Source organism: Oncorhynchus masou, chromosome 23 (assembly GCF_036934945.1).
Source record: "Oncorhynchus masou masou isolate Uvic2021 chromosome 23, UVic_Omas_1.1, whole genome shotgun sequence".
Lineage (NCBI taxonomy): Eukaryota > Metazoa > Chordata > Actinopteri > Salmoniformes > Salmonidae > Oncorhynchus > Oncorhynchus masou.
This window is the reverse complement of record NC_088234.1, coordinates 9,748,333-9,755,949: the sequence shown is the minus strand read 5'-3', so window position 1 is coordinate 9,755,949 and position 7,617 is coordinate 9,748,333.

The following is a 7,617-nucleotide window of genomic DNA, read 5'->3' as shown; positions in this document are numbered from 1 at the left end:
CCTACAAGAAACATGGTATAGCGGAGATGATCCCACTGGTTGCCCTCTGGGTTACAGAGAGCTGGTAGTCCCATCCACCAAGCTACCAGGCGTGAAACAGGGAAGGGACTCAGGGAGTATACTAATTCGGTATAGAGCAGACCTAACCCACTCAATGAAATTAATCAAAACAGGAAAAATGTACATTTGCAACTGCGACCTGGCCAAGATAAAGCATAGCAGTGTGAACAGACAACACAGAGTTACACATGGAGTAAACAATTAACAAGTCAAGCACACAGGGGGACAAATACCTACCTGGAGGTGACAGAATTCCCTCCCAAATATGCCCCCCTAGACACAACAATGACAAAACGTCTGCAACATAGTCAATGGTAGGCTTCAATGAGACTACCAGAACCCACTGGATTCTCCAATTACATTGAATGAACTACAGGACAAAATACAAACTCTCCAACCCAAAAAGGCCTGTGGTGTTGATGGTACACTGAATGAAATTATAAAATATACAGACTACAAATTCCAATTGGCTATACTGAAACGTTTTAACATCATCCTCAGCTCTGGCATCTTCCCCAATATTTGGAACCAAGGACTGATCACCCTAATCCACAGAAGTGGAGACAAATTTACCCCAATAACTACTGTGGGATATGTGTCAACAGCAACCTTTGGAAAATCCTCTGCATTATCATTAACAGCAGACTTGTACATTTCCTCAGACTCATACATAAAATCAAAATCACATGCACCGAATACAACACGTGTAGACCTTACCGTGAAAAGCTTACTTACAAGCCCTTAACCAACAATGCAGTTCAATGACTGGAACGAATTGCAAAAATCGCTGAAGTTGGAGACTTACATCTCCCTCACTAACTTTAAACATCAGCTGTCAGAGCAGCTTACTGATCACTGCAGTTGTAAATAGCCCATCTGTAAATAGCCCATCCAATCTACCTACCTCATCCCATTTACATTACATTTACGTCATTTAGCAGATGCTCTTATCCAGAGCGACTTACAAGTTAATTTTTTACCTTTATTTAACCAGGCAAGTCAGTTAAGAACACATTCTTATTTTCAATGACGGCCTGGGAACAGTGGGTTAACTGCCTGTTCAGGGGCAGAACGACAGATTTGTACCTTGTCGGCTCGGGGGTTTGAACTCACAACCTTCCGGTTACTAGTCCAACGCTCTAACCACTAGGCTACCCTGCCGCCCCAAATCCCCATATTGTTTTTATTTACTTTTTTGCTCTTTTGCACACCAGTATTTCTACTTGCACATCATCATCTGCACATCTATCACTCCAGTGTTCATTTGCTAAATTGTCATTACTTCGCTACTATGGCCTATTTATTGCCTTACCTCCTCAGGCCATTTGCACACACTGAATATAGACATTTCTATTGTGTTATTGACTGTACGTATAGTTTATTCCATGTGTAACTCTGTGTTGTTGTTTGTGTCGCACTGCTTTGCTTTATCTTGGCCAGGTCGCAGTTGTTAATGAGAAATTGTTCTCAACTGGCCTACCTGGTTAAATAAAGGTGAAATAGAAAGAAAAGTTAAGAAAACATTTACCAAATAAACTAAAGAAAAATAAAATAAAAAGTAGCACAATAACATAACGATAACGAGGCTATATGCAGGGGGTACCAGTACAGAGTCAGTGTACGGTGGTTCAGGTTAGAGTTCATTTGTACATTTGTACTGTTTGCTAATGATCTTGTCATGCCCTGACAGTAGACATCCTTTTATTCTCTATGTTGGTTTGGTCAGGGTGTGACTCGGGTGGGAAAGTCTATGCTTTCTGGTTCTTTGTTTTTGGCCGGGTATGACTCTCAATCAGGGACAGCTGTCTATCGTTGTCTCTGATTGGGAATCATACTAAGGTAGCCTTTTTTCCTTTTCTCATTTGTGGGTTGTTGTCTTCGTTTAATGCATGTATAGCCTTACGGAGCTTCAAGTTAGTTTTTGTTGTTTGTTTGTTTGTTTGTTTATTTATTGTTTTGTTGGCGACATTTAAAAATAAAGAAAAATTGACGCTCACCACGCTGCACCTTGGTCCAGTCATTTTCAAGACAACGTTCATGACAGATCTGGTATTTCTGTCCCCAAAAAAGGAAGGCCTACAGCAGCACCCTATATCTTATGCACAGATTCTGTCAGACCTGGGCCCTGACAGTAAATCTCAGTAGGACAAAAATAATGGTTTTCCAAAAAAGGTCCAGTTGCCAGGACCACAAATACAAATTCCATCTTGACACCATTGCTCTAGAGCACACAAAAAACTATACATACCTCGGCCTAAACATCAGCGACACAGGTAACTTCCACAAAGCTGTGAACGATCTGAGAGACAAGGCAAGAAGTGCATTCTATGCCATCAAAAGGAACATAACATTTTACATCCCAATTAGGATCTGGCTAAAAATGCTTGAATCAGTTATAGAACCCATTGCCCTTTATGGTTGTGAGGTCTGGGGTCCGCTCACCAAACAAGAATTCACAAAATGGGACTAACACCAATTTGAGAGACTGCATGCAGAATTCTGCAAAAATATCCTCTGTGTACAACATAGAACACCAAATAATGCATGCAGAGCAGATTTAGGCCGATACCCGCTAATTATCAAAATCCAGAAAAGTGCAGTTAAATTCTACAACTACCTAAAAGGAAGCGATTCCCAAACCTCCCATAACAAAGCCATCACCTACAGAGAGATGAACCTGGAGAAGAGTTCCCTAAGCAAGCTGGTCCTGGGGCTCTGTTCACAAACACAAACAGACCCCACAGAGCCCCAGTACAGCAACACCAACACAATTAGACCTAACCAAATCATGAGAAAACAAAAAGATATTTACTTAACACATTGGAAAGAATGAACAAAAAACAGAGCAAACTTGAATGTTATTTGGCCCAAAACAGAGACTACACAATAGTAGAATACCTAACCACTGTGACTGACCCAAACTTAAGGACAGCATTGACTATGTATAGACTCAGTGAGCATAGCCTTGCTATTGAGAAAGGCCACTGTAGGCAGAACTGGCTCTCAAGAGAAGACAGGCTATGTGCTCACTGCCTACAAAATGAGGTGGAAACTGAGCTGCACTTCCTCACCTCCTGCAAAATGTATGACCATATTAGAGACACATATTTCCCTCAGATTACACAGACCCACAAAGAATTTTAAAACAAACCCAATTTTGATAAACTCCCATATCGACTGGGTGAAATACCATAGTGTTCCATCACAGCAGCAAGATGTGTGACCTGTTGCCACAAGAAAAGGGACAAACACAATTGTAAATACAACCCATGTTTGTTTATGTTTTCATTTTCCCTTTCGACCTTTAACTATCTGCACGTTGTTTTAACACAGAGCCACATTTGATATGTCTCTATTCCTTTGAAACGTGTGGAATGTTTACTGTTAATTTTGTTTATTTCACTTTTGTTTATGATCTATTTCACTTTCTTTGGCAATGTCAACATGTGTTTCTCATGCCAGAGAGAGAGAGAGAGAGAGAGAGAGAGAGAGAGAGCATGAGATGTGTGTGAGAGACAATAAAATAAGTAGTAAAGTTGTAGAGCGCCAGATGTTCCCAAGAGTGTGTGTGTGTCGGTGTGAGATTATACAGACTCTGTTGACCTCACATAAAACACTTGCAGTCTGTTACTCATAATCTGTCTCTCTCTCTCCTTTATTCTCTCTCCTTTATTCTCTCTCTCTCGCTCTCTCTCTAGACTCTGTCGTGCTCTTTGTTAGAGGGCAGTGGTTTGTTGGCGGGGGGAGGGGAGGGGCTTCAAACTCACCAACACTACCTGGGGTGGGGACCCATGGCTACAGGAAAGGCACACACACACTTGTTTATACAACACATACACACACACACACACACACACACACACACACACACACACACACACACACACACACACACATGGAAAGGAAGCCACACATTAATACACACACAGGTAGTGAGAGTCAAAGCACTCCTTCTATTTGTGCATACTTGATTAAAAACTCAAAACACAACAACACTCAAAACACAACAGCACTCAAAACACAACAGCACTAAAGCACAACAGCATTCAAAACACAACAGCACTAAAACAAAAAACACGCTTACACACACAGTAAACAGAAATTTCAAAGAGCTGTCATGGTCACTAGACAGAATTGGCAAAATATTTGAATGGGGGCAATTATTGTGTGTGGGTGTGTGTGGACTTATGTGTTCTCAAAGGTCAGGACATTTTGCATGTCCTGAAAAGTACAAATGCCATTTTAGGTTTAAGTGTTATGTTCAGGGTTTGGGGTTAAGGTTAGGGTTATAGTTAGGGTTTTGGGGAAAATAGGATTTTGAATGGGAATACATTTTTACTTCCCAAAAAGTCCTGAGAAGTAATGAAAACATGGCTGTGTGTGTGAGGGGAAGGAGACGGGGTTGGGATGTTGAGGGGTGTGTCTGTCCAGGATACCAGAATTCCAGAGATAACGATGAAGCGTCCACAAGGAATGTCCCAGGGTTCCTCCCTGTCACCTGACCAATCACTTCCTGTCTCGCTGAGGGGATGTCACGTTCTGACCTTAGTTCTTTTATTATGTCTTTGTTTTAGTATGGTCAGGGCGTGAATTGGGTGGGTTGTCTATGTTCCTTTTTCTATGTTTTGGGATTTCTGTGTTTGGCCTCTCAATCAGAGGCAGATGTTTATCGTTGTCCCTGATTGAGAACCATACTTAGGTAGCCTGGTTTCACTTTTGAGTTGTGGGTGTTTATTTTCCGTGTTAGTGTTTGTTATCACACGGGACCGTTTCATTTGTTTCATTTTGTTATTTTGTATTTTTGTATTTTTGTAGTGTTCAGTTTGTCTTATTAAAATGGACACTTACCACTCTGCAAATTGGTCAGACCTCTCTTACTCCTCATCAGAAGAAGAGGACGAATGTTACAGGGGACAAGGACAATGCTGGACATCTGGACAAAGACACACCCTAAGAGTGTGTCTGTTCCACGTGGCTGGTGGCACCTTAATTAGGGAGGGATACCAGTCTTCTTTAGCTAATTTGCCACTCCTGTCGACTGGTACCCAGACTACATTGGGGCAGCAGGTAGCCTAGAGCGTTGGTCCAGTAACCAAAAGGTTGCTGGATCGAATCCCCGAGCTGACGAGGTAAAAATCTGTCATTCTGCCCCTGAACAAGGCAGTTAACCCACTGTTCCTAGGCTGTCATTGTACATAAGAATTTGTTCTTAACTGACTTGCCTAGTTAAATAAAGGTTACATTTATTTATTTTTTAAATGTAGATAGCAATGGCTGGAACGGAATCAATGAAATGGTATCAAACACATCACACACATGGTTTCCATGGTTTTGATGCTATTCCATTCACTCCCTTCCGGCCGTTACTATGAGCCGTCCTCCCCTCACCAGGTGGTGTGTGTGTATTTGTCCAGGTGTCTAGCAGTGTCCTTGTCTCCAGTGGTGTAGTGAAGGGTTGCTAGGGGGATTGGATGGGCCAGGCTGGGTTGTTAGGGGGATTGAATGGGCCAGGCTGGGTTGTTAGGGGGATTGGATGGGCCAGGCTGGGTTGTTAGGGGGCTTGAATGGGCCAGGCTGGGTTGTTAGGGGGATTGAATGGGCCAGGCTGGGTTGTTAGGGGGGATTGGATGGGCCAGGCTGGGTTGTTAGGGGGATTGGATGGGCCAGGCTGGGTTGTTAGGGGGATTGGATGGGCCAGGCTGGGTTGTTAGGGGGATTGGATGGGCCAGGCTGGGTTGTTAGGGGGATTGAATGGGCCAGGCTGGGTTGTTAGGGGGATTGGATGGGCCAGGCTGGGTTGTTAGGGGGATTGGATGGGCCAGGCTGGGTTGTTAGGGGGATTGGATGGGCCAGGCTGGGTTGTTAGGGGGGATTGGATGGGCCAGGCTGGGTTGTTAGGGGGATTGGATGGGCCAGGCTGGGTTGTTAGGGGGATTGGATGGGCCAGGCTGGGTTGTTAGGGGGATTGGATGGGCCAGGCTGGGTTGTTAGGGGGATTGAATGGGCCAGGCTGGGTTGTTAGGGGGATTGGATGGGCCAGGCTGGGTTGTTAGGGGGCTTGGATGGGCCAGGCTGGGTTGTTAGGGGGATTGGATGGGCCAGGCTGGGTTGTTAGGGGGATTGGATGGGCCAGGCTGGGTTGCTAGGGGGATTGGATGGGCCAGGCTGGGTTGTTAGGGGGATTGAATGGGCCAGGCTGGGTTGTTAGGGGGATTGGATGGGCCAGGCTGGGTTGTTAGGGGGATTGGATGGGCCAGGCTGGGTTGTTAGGGGGATTGGATGGGCCAGGCTGGGTTGTTAGGGGGATTGGATGGGCCAGGCTGGGTTGTTAGGGGGATTGGATGGGCCAGGCTGGGTTGTTAGGGGGATTGGATGGGCCAGGCTGGGTTGTTAGGGGGCTTGGATGGGCCAGGCTGGGTTGTTAGGGGGATTGGATGGGCCAGGCTGGGTTGTTAGGGGGATTGGATGGGCCAGGCTGGGTTGTTAGGGGGATTGGATGGGCCAGGCTGGGTTGTTAGGGGGATTGGATGGGCCAGGCTGGGTTGTTAGGGGGATTGGATGGGCCAGGCTGGGTTGTTAGGGGGATTGGATGGGCCAGGCTGGGTTGTTAGGGGGATTGGATGGGCCAAGCTGGGTTGTTAGGGGGATTGGATGGGCCAAGCTGGGTTGTTAGGGGGATTGGATGGGCCAGGCTGGGTTGTTAGGGGGATTGGATGGGCCAGGCTGGGTTGTTAGGGGGATTGGATGGGCCAGGCTGGGTTGTTAGCGGGATTGGATGGGCCAGGCTGGGTTGTTAGCGGGATTGGATGGGCCAGGCTGGGTTGCTAGGGGGATTGGATGGGCCAGGCTGGGTTGTTAGCGGGATTGGATGGGCCAGGCTGGGTTGTTAGGGGGATTGGATGGGCCAGGCTGGGTTGTTAGGGGGGATTGGATGGGCAAGGCTGGGTTGCTAGGGGGATTGGATGGGCCAGGCTGGGTTGTTAGGGGGATTGGATGGGCCAGGCTGGGTTGTTAGGGGGATTGGATGGGCCAGGCTGGGTTGTTAGGGGGATTGGATGGACCAGGCTGGGTTGTTAGGGGGATTGGATGGACCAGGCTGGGTTGTTAGGGGGATAGGATGGGCCAGGCTGGGTTGTTAGGGGGATTGGATGGGCCAGGCTGGGTTGTTAGGGGGATTGGATGGGCCAGGCTGGGTTGTTAGGGGGATTGGATGGGCCAGGCTGGGTTGTTAGGGGGATTGGATGGGCCAGGCTGGGTTGTTAGGGGGATTGGATGGGCCAGGCTGGGTTGTTAGGGGGATTGGATGGGCCAGGCTGGGTTGTTAGGGGGATTGGATGGGCCAGGCTGGGTTGCTAGGGGGATTGGATGGGCCTGGCTGGGTTGTTAGGGTAAACACAGTTTACACACCTTTTTTACTATTGCGTGACAGTTTACTCACCGATATATAGAGAGAGAGATGGAGAGATGGAGAGAGATATAGAGAGAGAGATGGAAAGAGAGAGATGGAGAGATAGATGGAAAGAGAGAGAGAGATGGAGAGATGGAAAGAGAGCGATA